The 12,923-nt window shown below is 34.3% G+C and overlaps 1 protein-coding gene across 2 annotated transcripts in view; it reads right to left on the reverse strand.

Annotated features, from left to right (window-relative positions):
- LOC108754776 (Kv channel-interacting protein 1) overlaps positions 1 to 12,923 on the reverse strand; it is a 48,889-nt gene that overhangs the window by 28,785 nt on the left and 7,181 nt on the right. The gene's annotated exons all lie outside the window — the stretch shown is intronic.

The raw sequence follows: 12,923 nt of genomic DNA on the forward strand, positions 1-12,923 counted from the left end.
AGCTTGCGATCGTGAAGGGCGATATATCGAGTATCCCGCCGCTTTCTCCCTCGTCCCCCTTTCCATCCCGCTCACACTCTCCGGATCGAAAACAGACGCTGACAAGAACACCCTTGGGCACTCAACGTTTATTCCGGCATTCCGTGCTACAAGCCAGAGTCACCATAAACATGAACGACGTTCATTACTCACATGGTTAATTAGGCTAGTGAATAGAAAATCGTCCTTGCATTTTAACTGTCGATTATTAAAAATGTTTTACTTGAATTGTTAAATTCTATAAATCGATATCCCTTACGAATTATCGTTACTAATGAAACGTTATTAAATGAAGTACAAATGGAAGCTCAAATGGGGCGATTGCAAATGAAGAAATAAATAGCAGATAAACAATATCCATGCCAATTACGTAGGGCAACATATTTAATCAACAATATACTACCAATTAATAATCATCCTTTGTTTAAAATATATTCAATATAAAATGCGATACATTTAATTTTTGTTAACTGTTCTATATTCTTTACGTTGACTATTTATGACTTAATTTTTTTTTTTTGTACTTCTCGATTTATTTATCGTCAAAAATATTCATTGGATTTCTGTTCAGTAATCGAATTTAACTTTTCGTACAAAGCACGCGCACGACTTGTTTACATTAGCTTAGTACTTTAGATCACCGTTAATTGTTAGCTACGCTACGGATGTTTATTCTGTAACTATCGACACTACACGGCAAAATGTGGAAATTTAACGACGGTCAACATGCACACGCATAAAGCAATTAATGAAATGATTTGATATAATTATACCGAAACCAATAATAAATCCAATTGCGTCCAAATGCAGTTGATAATGAAATTGAATGTAACTGCAAGCTCGTTGAATTCCTATAAGCAACAAATTCCTATAAACAATTGCAATTAAGTTGCAATTGGAAGTATTTTTCCATAGTACGAATTGTTTTTTTATAATCGCGTACATTTTCCTCGATAATATTATATCAAGGTATTACAGTCATAAACGCTGCTCTATTTTTTTCTATCGTACGTAAAATATAGAAGTAGCGGTAGGTACTTCTATATTTTAGTATACAGAAAATGTCTGCAATCTGAATAAAGCGGCAGACCGTAAAGAAAATGTCAGTTTGCGGTGTAAATAAAATAACTGTGAACAATGCTTTGCCGAAGAGGAGGCAACAGTTTGCTTATTTCTCGACTCAAACACAATAGAAATTACAAGAAAAAAGAAAAAAAAGAAAAAACAGAGAAACTAGCGAGTCTACATTATGCATACATAAAAGAAGTAATGAGGATTTAGAACAATAAAGTGCGAATAAAATGTAACAAAAAAGTTACTACCAGAAGTATGTAATATCAAAAATAATTATTACTTAAATGAAAATAATACATTAATTAAATTCTGTTTGTTTTTAAGTCGAGCTCTGTATTTTCTAGATACATGTATAACTTTAGGTATATAGAACGACTTAGTAATTTACTAGAAAAAAAGTTATGAACTTTAAAAGTTCAACAACGAATGCGCATTTAAGTTTCACATTTTTATGCAGAAAAAAGCACAATATTGCGCATATCGATCAATGAGATTTGAATCTAAACACCGAATCGACAGCTGTCGCAAGTGAATGTGTGCATGCAAATCTCGATAAATCTTCGTTTCCATTGTAACCGCAAGTGACTTTTATACCCGGCTTTCGGCCATACCTCATTATCCCAATCGAGTCGAATCTGCCGCGTTTATCTATCTGATAAAGTCACCTTGGGGCGAAAACAATTAGCACCGACAGTGCGGATCGCCCTAATGAATATACGCAGTCGCAACGGGAATTGTTTTTCCCCTGTCAGCCCGAACGTTCATCAAAAACCCATCCATCATGACTCGCGACAACCTTGGCGCACGCAACCCGATTACATATTTATAATAGAGGCAGCAGAGAGGCAAGCATAACCACGACTTTTTAGTTTTGGATCGTTTTTTTTCCCCCTTCCACCCTGTCGGCGCGCTTGTAACGGGATGTGTAACGAGCGCGACTTTTACTGTTCCAGGGAAACGACGGGGAATGGCTGATAAATGCAAATAACACCCGCCCGCGCCGCCGGATGATGTGCATCCCTTAAAGTATACTTCCACGTCCTTTTCCCTCTTCCGCGCGAGAGAAAGAGCGAACGTCGGATGAATAACATCAGCCATTAAAACTGCATTTATGATGTTCCGTTGCAAGGTAAGGACGAGGCAAAATGCGTAAACTGTGCCAAGCCATGTGCGAAAGTTTATGCATCGCTTCAGGTTTTCACCGAAGCTACGCTTATCCATTTCGCCGGAAGCAAGTTAACCGCGCGGAGATTCCTTTCGCGTTACGTAGATTAAGGCACGTGAACGGCGAAATTGATGGATATTAAACAAAACGATTCTTGCGTGATTCGCAGCACTCTCCACCGGCATTGATTTCCCGTTACGTAAACTACGAGATGCCGAAATGTAAAATATTCCGCGTACCGAAATATATACGCGTCCGATACGTAATTTCTGGGTAAATTATTCCGAACGTAAAATTTTTTCTTTCTATCTCGGGATGCGTTTTATCGACGATCACGATTGACTTTGTTAGTATCATATCTTCCGCCGTACACGAGCGCGTATACGAACGTACGTGCATATATATATATATATGTAGATGCGTGTGCAGTAAAACCGATAGAACACGAGTTTCATGCGGATGACTGTTTTACAAACAGGACACGTCGTAAATCCCGGCGTGAATCGAGGCTACATACTGAGGGATGCCGCGTGGCATTTCGGTATCTGGGTTAGGTGCGAAATAGGGATAGTCGTCGTCGCCATCACGCCGCCGGTCCTAATCCTTCATAAAAGCATTACAACATGATTGACGAAGCGCCAGGCAATCTCGTAAAGTCCCGGGGACTTCCTCACTGACTGTTCAAGCCATTAAAGTCGATTGGTCCTCTTGACGAGGCGCGATAACGTCTGGTCGGAACGTTATCAGCAGTAACAGGGATAGACAAGAGAAAAGGAAGAAAGAGGGTAGATTGGAATGAGGGGTAGCTGGAAACCTGTCTCGACGGATGCATCGTCCTTCTTCCTGCCCTGATAAATCGCGGAAATTGCGCCATGGCTAGATACGAGGCATGCACAGAAGACAACGCGAGAGGCCAGCATGAAAGGAAATATATCGCAATCTACTTTTTCGCGAGGTGTGGCAGGAAACAGTTGAATCGCTTTAAAGATATACAAGTATTCGTGACGAACGGTGGACTATTCCGTCCTGGCTTTAAAGTGACTGATAAATTATAGCATGTAATTGAAAAACAACATTTCTCTGCACATACCAAGTTTCACGTGAGAGAATAGCGAATTACATTTTTTAATTCATCTCTACACACACATAGAGACTTAACAAAATTTTTATTTAATATTTAATTTAGGCACAATGCATGAAAAATGAAAAATGAAAATTGGAAATGATAAATAATCTCTCTCGCATTTTCGCTAAAATGAAATCGATACCAAATTAATCGAAGAGCCTGTCAATGAAAATTAAGATTTGCACTTTTTGAGGTTGTGTGAAAAATTTGTGAAAGAGCGTGAATAGTTATATGTATGTAAAAGTGTGAGTTAAGAGAGTCGAGTTATCAAGCAATTGCCGCTTGTTACAATGGACTATAAATACTCTTTCTCTCTCTCTCTCTCTCTCTCTCTCTCTCTCTCTCTCTCTCTCTCTCACGAAGCATTTAAATTGTAAAGTTTTTTAAAATATAATACCAAACTGCCTCTCTTTTGAACTACGTCAAAAGTAAACAAAATAAAAGAGCAAGCCACAAACGCAGGTTATTGTAAAAATTCTTTATATTTGTTTTTAAAAAACCTTTCGACTCTCTTTTTATAACATCTCAGTATGACACAATATATTGAAATAACTATTTATCTATAACATTATCGCAACACGATTATTAAAATGTTAATATTCCGCACGCATCTAAAATTAAATTTTATTGCATCCAACCTCAATTTAATTTCAACAGATATCACTAAGTTCAAGTTTTTTGAAGCTATAATTTTATACATGGATTCTCATTTTCTACTTTTTATCTGTCCCTCTTTTCCAGACCACGCAATATGATACCCCGCTTCCCGATAAAATCACTCCATTAGTCCAGATAAGAAAAATGGATGCTAATCCGAAATGTTTCTAAATTATACATTCCGCCTTAATCCATAGAAATAACATACGAGAACTAAAAGCACATTTATATGTAAAAAAAAAAGTGATTTACTCGCAAAACTAGCGGGTAATAGCGGTAATAACTAATCCGCTATTATTTAACGTCTTCCTTTTGCTCTCTTTAATTTTTTTAATCGAGTTAAATATAAATTTTATTTATATGGAACAACAAATAAATAATACGCGATGGTTAATAAAGTTCTTTATTCAAATGCACTTCTCAACAATACTGATATCACTTGAAAGATTATCCACGATAAGAGTTGAATCAACGAGACAAAAACTGACGAGTGAAATATGTATAGTGATAATATGTAACATCGTTATGAAATGTTAATGCGTTGTATATATGGAACTCGAAATAACATCGCAACGAATCCATGTAGAAGAGCAATTATACAGGATTATATAATAATAAGTAGATATTCTATAAAAGATTTTTTTAAATGATTTCTCATAAATTCAAAACAAAAATTTTATACGACCATATGTTCAAAACGACTTAGTTTTAAAGATACAGAGCGTTAAAGTTGAAGGAAAAATTTCGTCTTTCCCAAAAATTTCAAAAACTACTCGGGTTATTTTAACGAAATTTTGTATATATATATATATATATATATATATATATGTATATAAGTTATGTAAATAAATGAATTTAGAAAATATCAGTTGTAGCTCAAAAACAGTTTTAAAGAATGAAATTATTCCTCATGTATATATATATATATATAAAGCGATTTTCGACTTTTGTGTAAGAAATGATTTCTTGAAATTATTTAAAGTACTTACTTATTGTCAGAATCTACCCTATATATACGTATAGAAAATACATTTTTTTACACATATTCAATTTCTCAATTATTGTCAAAATTTTGCAATATCAAAATAGTATATATTCTAGATATTACTGCATTTTCGTCAAATATTCTATATTAGTGTATGTATAAAATATTTTCGTTCTCATTCAGGAATTGATTTGTAGCGTTTATTCTACTGTTCATTAACTGACAATAAATATGAATAAGTATGCTCCTGGCGTTACTATATATTTCTCATTTACATACATACAGCACGTATATAAGTGATATGTATGTATATGGTGCGATGTTATATAATTATCTATTAATATTCATGCCGGGAGAATTTCCGGTTACCGGACTTTCCGTACTTTGCGAAAATGTTGTACGAGCGATGACGTATGGCTTATTATTGTGCCTTGTGTGTATGTATTTTATTAATTGCGCTCGTGAGACTGAATATTCACCTTCTGCAACTGTTCCTCGTTATTTACAGCATCTCTTTGTCCTTGCATTTGTACAAGATACAATATCGATAGATAGATGAATCATTGTAATATTCAGCGTAATATCAAAATACATAGAAATTATCTATACATTTTTGGTATTCATTCTTTCTCGTAAAAAATAACAAACCGTTTCTTTAAGCTAATTAATTTTCTCTATGCTAAATATCATGACAAAGATCAAGATCAAGTTGCAATTTTTTTTTTTAATCAATTTGAAACTTAAGAAAAGGACAAAATTGTTTCAATCTCGATTGTTCCTATGAATCTATAAGATTCTATGTTCTTTTTACATTCAATAAATAGAAGCGACATTCCGTTGTACTTGTAAATTATTCTCGTAACTTCAGTATTCATGTGATATCCATTAAAATTTCTCATACTTAGCATAATTCACGAATGTCTACTACTACTGATTTGCGGAAAATAACTAGCGAGTCGGGAAAAGAAATATTACGCTCGTAAATTTCTCTGCTATTTGCGGAAACCGCGATGCGGGATTCGCGAAAAGTCTCTGGTTAATGAGTCATTCGTCACTCTCGCGTTAATAAAAACGAATCTCTTGGTCGATTTAATTCAGACTCAAATCGCTATATTCATTATTTCTAAAAAAAATGGATTCATAAAAGGGATCGCTCATTTCACAGGTCGCTTGACACGTGAGCCGACATTCCTGCGATAACGAAAGGCATCCGAGAAATTTGCTTAGTCGGGCAAATTAACTTTCTAAGGATCTTGGAAACAAAACTATTGTGCAGACGATAACAGTCCCGAGTTTTAGAATGATAATCCAAACCCTTTCACGATAATGATGCGAGACAATATGTACGTCGAGGAAAAAAATGAAGTAGTTTTGACAATTATAAATTGGAAACACTAAAACTTAAGTACTTACAACTAGTTTTACAAAAAGTAATAAGAACTAAAGTAGTACTAAATGGTTTTAACCATCGCTTAAAGAATTATTAACAAAAAAAGTTCAAAAACAACGTCTTATTTCTGCTATATACAATATTGAAAGCTATTTCAAATATTTTATGCTCGATTTTATGTGAAAGCTTGCGAAAGGGAAAATTCCGAGAGATGTGAAACGCTGTGTGCATTTTTGGTTGACGCGCACGTAAACAATTGTGAGCACAAAGATTTGTATTTGTCAAAAATACAGCTGTCGTAACATGAAAGCGTCAGGTTGGCGCGAGTTATGAACTGAAAACGACAAAGAATAACGAAAGAGATAGTAGTGGTGGCAGTCGCGGCAGCGCGTAAAGATGAAATTGTATCGTTGAGAATGAAAGCAGCGGGATCACTATATAAGGGAGTAAAATAATTTCTGTTTACTGTAAAATCGCTTATTAAACGGAAATAAATCGAATCAATGTAAGTCAATACAACATCAATAAGAATATTTAAAAGATAAACTTCCGCACGATTTTCAGCTTTATATATTTTCACGAATATACATATATATGTATCCGCAGATATTATAATACATTGCATCAAGAATAGTTTGATTAACACCTTGCTAAAGATCTGTAGAAAATAGCGACACAATGTTCATAGTCACTCCTATCAGCTTTAATTTATGAAAAGTTGCAATATACCAGGAATGGTTGTTAATCGCAAAAGTTAAATTGTTATATTATTACACTAACGTTGAAATATATAATAATTTTACTTGTTAAAATTATCTCGGATTACATTGTACATTTAAAAAATTTGATTAAACAGAGTAATTCTATGAATGTAATAATTATTGTTAATAATGTTAATATAATCTATTAATATAACAGCTGTGCTAAAAATATTGGAAATCATTGTTTGTCGGAGGAATTTTTTTAATCGTATGTTGAATGAAAATAATATCTAAAGTTGTACGTTACATTACGTGGAACGTAAAAATCTCTTTCAAGAATAAAAGGATCCTAAAAGAAAAAGGAAGGATGAAAAGTTTATATGGGATGAAGAGCGCTTTGTAGAGCGAGCGCAGAGAAACTTAAAAGAACTAGAAAGAGAAAGAGAGACTATAGTGAGTTCTACAGACAGATTCTTATCTGGAGCGCCATTTTCATGCTGCAGTCCTTGTTAGAGCCACTTTTCATCAGTTCTTCTGATGAAATGACAGTACCTAATGGATACAGGGCGTGTAAACGTCTTTCATGCTCTTTGAATTTGTTATCAGAAATTCCAGTCAATTTCGCTCACAAATATTATCAACACTTTATTTAATATTACATTTATAAATTTATATTCATAGATTAAGTTTACTTCTATTTATTTCTCACGATATTTATTTACTCTGGATACACGCTATTCATTTTTTTCTGAATAAATGAATATATATATATATTGCAAGAACGAAATCAGAAAATAATCATTTCAATAAACTAACACATCTAAAAAAATATATATATATACGCTCTATTCAATAAATTCAACTAGCAAAATCAATCTATATAGAGGTATTAATGGTAAATCATTAATATATGGAGAAAAGGATATTATTATTCGCAAAGTTTATTGAAAATACTTTTTATGACGAAATTTGTCAAGTAACAACAAGCAAATAAAATGTTAATACAATAATTTCGTGCATATCAAATCTACTTCTCTTATATTTCATTGTCAATATTTCTCATAACACGATAAATTTTACGTTTCCTGGCTTTCAGTGTATGTACATGCTATCGCAATAACGCGGACCTTATATATCTTAAATTGCCCGAAAGAGAATCGGTTGGTCGATACCGTAGGTAATATAAGAGTTCATGACGCAAAATTTCACTCTCGTACAGGATTATCTTTCTCCCTTTCTTCTTACTTTAGTTTAATAAATCTAGGCTCGACAGAGAAATCTCGAGAGTAATAAAGCGGCCTAGCTGGCTCGGAAAAGACCGACCACCTGTTTAGATTGTGGTATACCCGAAAGGTGTGACGCACGCTCACGAGAGACTAATGCGCCGCTAAATGTTCCAGCATCACGCATTTCGTGCCTAACACTTGGCCTGCGTGTTATACGCTAATTTCCATCCTATTGTAACTTAATCGCCGCCGATGGTAACGAGGTAATATTGTCTGAGGCCGCGCGCACCTGCACGTAACCCCATTTTTTTTTTTCCTCGATACCCTACAGTGCCATATCTAGCAAGTTATTTGCTAATGTTTGTCTCTCGAAATCGGAGGAAGTCAGATGATTACAGTATTAAAAAAACAAGATACAGCGATTTTGCGATTTTACACACAATTATTTTTACATCAGGACATAATTCTTTATCTTTGTGGAGTCACGCAATAATTATAATTAATATATGCGCACACGTAGCCATCAACGTATCGCTCTAATTTAATTTTGAAATTTTTTTCCCCTTAAATTAGATTAAATTTAGATAAATCAGTTTTATTGCAAAGTATTTTTATAGAAAGGAATTCATTGTATTAGAGATTTTCGAGGTGATAAAACGATGACGTCTATTCCAGTATTTTGTTCAAACAACGTGTTTGCGATTTAATTATTATTACCATTCAAATAGAGTATGTGAAGTATAAGTGTTTATATCAAAAGTATCCTATACAAATTATCCAATATGTATTGCAACACAAATCAATATTGCTAATCAATTAAGATCCGACGTTTGTCAACAAGTTAAACGTTCGTATCGTTACAGACAACATATCGTTGGAGACAACCGCTTCGTTACACGAAGTTCGCGTATAAATGAACAAGAAGTATTTAATGTCATGTCAAGTGCATCAGTAATGACGAACATTTCTCGCTTCTTCGCTCGAGAAAGGACATCCAAGCCGCGCCCATTACACGCCTGTTTGATTATCCAGGGTGGGAGGGAAAACAGATTAGCGGAGAAATAGGATTTGCACGGATGCAGATAATTGAGTGTTAGCTACGGCGATTTACCGAGAAAATTACTGCTCGTCGAATGAATAAAGGCCCTAATTTCTTGTTACGTCTCCGAAATGCAGCGAACATCCATATGTAGAAAAAAAAAAGATACCCGCCTAAAATTAATTTATATCACAACTATATCAACACCGACATGACAATGTAATTCGGTAAATCTGCTATCGATTTCTAAAGCTCGATTGGAAAAGAAAATTTGTATCACTCTTGATATTCTTTTTTTTTTAACTGAAGCTTGGTGACAATAATCCTTCTCGCAAACTTTTAATTCCAGAATTAAGTATTTTCAGGATAAAGCATTTTATACATCGAATTACATTTTTGTTGACGTAAAGTCTGCCCAAGATTAATCAAAAGGTTAAAAAAAAGTCTTCCGATTTACTTACCCCTTCAAACTTAACTCGCTAAAATCTCTGCACTTAAGTATTTCCATAATTAAAAAGACTTGGCAAAATTATCTTTGCACAAGCACACGCGATCACATTTCTCAAAACAATTAATTATCAAAATTTCAATAAGGCTAAATTTTTTACGCTCTTAAACAAAATGTCCCGTGAATTTCCATACGCGCCGATCGGTGTAAGCAACGCGCAAGGTCGTCTTCGAGAACAAATATGACTATCGACTCGCGTAAAATACTATATATATGCGGAAGGCGTATCTTTCTAAAACCGCAGGCGTGGCAATGCAGAAGCTGCCATATGCGATCAATTTAATAGAGCGGAATGAGAAGATAGGATCGCGCATAACTTCGTTAAGCCGCGTAATTTCCGCTAGATGTTAATACGGAGCGACCAATTTTCAAGATACGCGCGGCGAATACAAGTCGCATTAGCATAAAGCGATTGTGAACGTCATGCCGCGACACGCACATTTCTGACAGTTCTCGTTTTCATCGTCGAGAACACGAATTTCCACGTATACACGCGCGGCATCGATTCGCTATCCGCAAAATCCATTATCCGCAAACGCGCTGTAGTCCATAATTTACGAGTTATCGCCATGCGATAGATACTAATTCGCGCGATTAACAATCATGATAGATAACGCAGCACAAATCGTCGTTGGGGAAACGTGGATCATCTAATCTTTTTCTAATCTTTCTACGAATAAGCTGTAAATACGCACAAATATCTCTGATTAAATTTTAATTTAAAAAAAAAAGACCAATTACATAATAATATCATAACTACTTTAGTATCAAATTATAATATCGAACGTTTAAAAATCACCAAAAAATCATAATTTTTATTTCGGACCAGGAAAATAACTTCCCAGTTTATCGAACGATTTTTTTTTTAATGCAATTTCATAAAAGTGGAATAAAATAAACGTTCGTGTGTGTAAGTTATTAATTTATTAATTTCAGATAAAACACATCTGTTCTCGTGGATCGTTCGAAATTACTGTACTGTTTCTCATTTGTTCCATTATCGGAGTAATCATGCGACAGGGAATTGACACAGATATCTCGAAGGTCAGGTGCAGTTCGATTTGATAATGCAACCCGTTCCCACCAGTTAGATCGAGAATTTGGGTAACTCGTGAGCTGACAGGAGATTAGTTTCAATCCCCAAAGCTATATATGTAACGCGCATTTGCGCCTTTGTAAGCACGTGATAATTCAACACGTCTTGCGTATACCTTAACGATCTATTCTAACGCAAGTACCGTATGATAATTGCGGTTGCGTACGAAATGAGCTCTATAATTGGATCATATTATTCGTTTGATACCACCTGTGCGGCTAGCTCTCTAGCGTCTACATAGTCTCCCTCGAGAATAAAGACAAATTACATCGTAATTATACGCTCTTAAAACATAGTACGTTATCCATATTTTTTCTCTTCCTTTTCTCAAGCAGACCTTTTCATTCGATAGACAACATCAAGTAATTAATCTCGTTTTCCAAAATCCAACTTTTTTTTCCCTTTCGATATCTCTCCTTTCTTAACATTGCACTGAAAAAAAATATAGTCAGTTTTAATAAATATTTAGTTGAATACTGCCAACTAAATATTTATTAAAACTGACTGTATTTTTTTTCAGTGCAATGTTAAGAAAGGAGAGGTATCAAAAGAAAAAAAAGAGTTAATTTATTAATAAAAAAATATAGTTAATTTTAATAAATATTTAGTTCAATACTGCCAACTAAATATTTATTAAATATAAAGATATATTTATTTGATTTACGAGAAATGTTAATTTGATTTAACAATCTTTTTTTTTATTAAACAAATATTTTACTTACTATAAGTGAATGTTTAGTTGGCAGTATTGAACTAAATATTTATTAAAATTAACTATATTTTTTTCTCAGTGTGACAATCTGATTTGTATACATTTTGATGTACGTGATCGACACTATACGACGATAGAAGTTACTCAATAGTTTAACGTATTTCTATGTGATCTAAAGATTCTAAAGAAAACCCTCTAGACAGAAATTCGTTATGATACATTTTACAACAACTGACAGAGTGACGAATAATATATTTTGGGTTATATTAAATAATTTTCTGTTAATTGCACCAGACTAGAACTCTTTCTCAAATATCAAACATATATCTATATATATTTCATTTCAAATTCCAAAAGTGTACACTAGTTCAGCCACAGAAGACAGACTTAGTATAAGATATAAGGTGGTATAATTATCTCTCTTTTTTCATCTTTCAATTTTTATAATCTAATAATAGTTAAAAAATAACAAACTGAGCAATAATTGTATTATTCGCCTTTCTCCAAGCAAGAGCTCATAAACGCTCGTACATGATTCTACATTATTTTAGAATCCTGTAATAAGAACTTGGATATGAGAAAGTCACTTTTGATTGATTCATTTTAACAATTTCTGAGAGAAAAAGAGAAAGAGAGAAATAGATAAAAGAAAATATAGAACATAATGAGAAAAAGAAAGAAATAGTAAATGTATGCCCTTCTCTCTCGCGTGATTTGTTAAAACTACCCTGTATAGATATACAAAACTACGGCTTGTATTCAGATTCTTATTACAGAGTCTCTACATTAGCCTAAGACGCACACAGCCTATAAAAAAAAAAACAGGATTGCATCTCTCACACTCGTTGATCTGACAACGTACATCTATTACACAATAGCGTGCGATATCGTAACTATAGAGGGTGCTGTTCCGATGCCGGTCTTCCTCTCGTTATTCAAAAGTCCGCCCTATCGCCGCCTATTGTGAGCCGACAATAATTACAAGAGGCGCATTGTTTCGAAAACGCGATTGTCCTTGCACTCTTTTACCCAACCCTCCTATTCCTCGGGAAGAATCGAACAAACGAAATGCATCAGATAGCGAGCGTGTGGTTGCCCTTCGTCCTTGTACCCTTGTGAGGGAGAAATGCAGAGCGCATTTTCTCAATTCAGCCGGGGCGAAGAAATATACGGGCGGCCGTGAAAAAGCGCCGAGGGACGGCTTA

The sequence above is a fragment of the Trachymyrmex septentrionalis genome, unplaced genomic scaffold, assembly GCF_001594115.1.
Source record: "Trachymyrmex septentrionalis isolate Tsep2-gDNA-1 unplaced genomic scaffold, Tsep1.0 scaffold80, whole genome shotgun sequence".
Lineage (NCBI taxonomy): Eukaryota > Metazoa > Arthropoda > Insecta > Hymenoptera > Formicidae > Trachymyrmex > Trachymyrmex septentrionalis.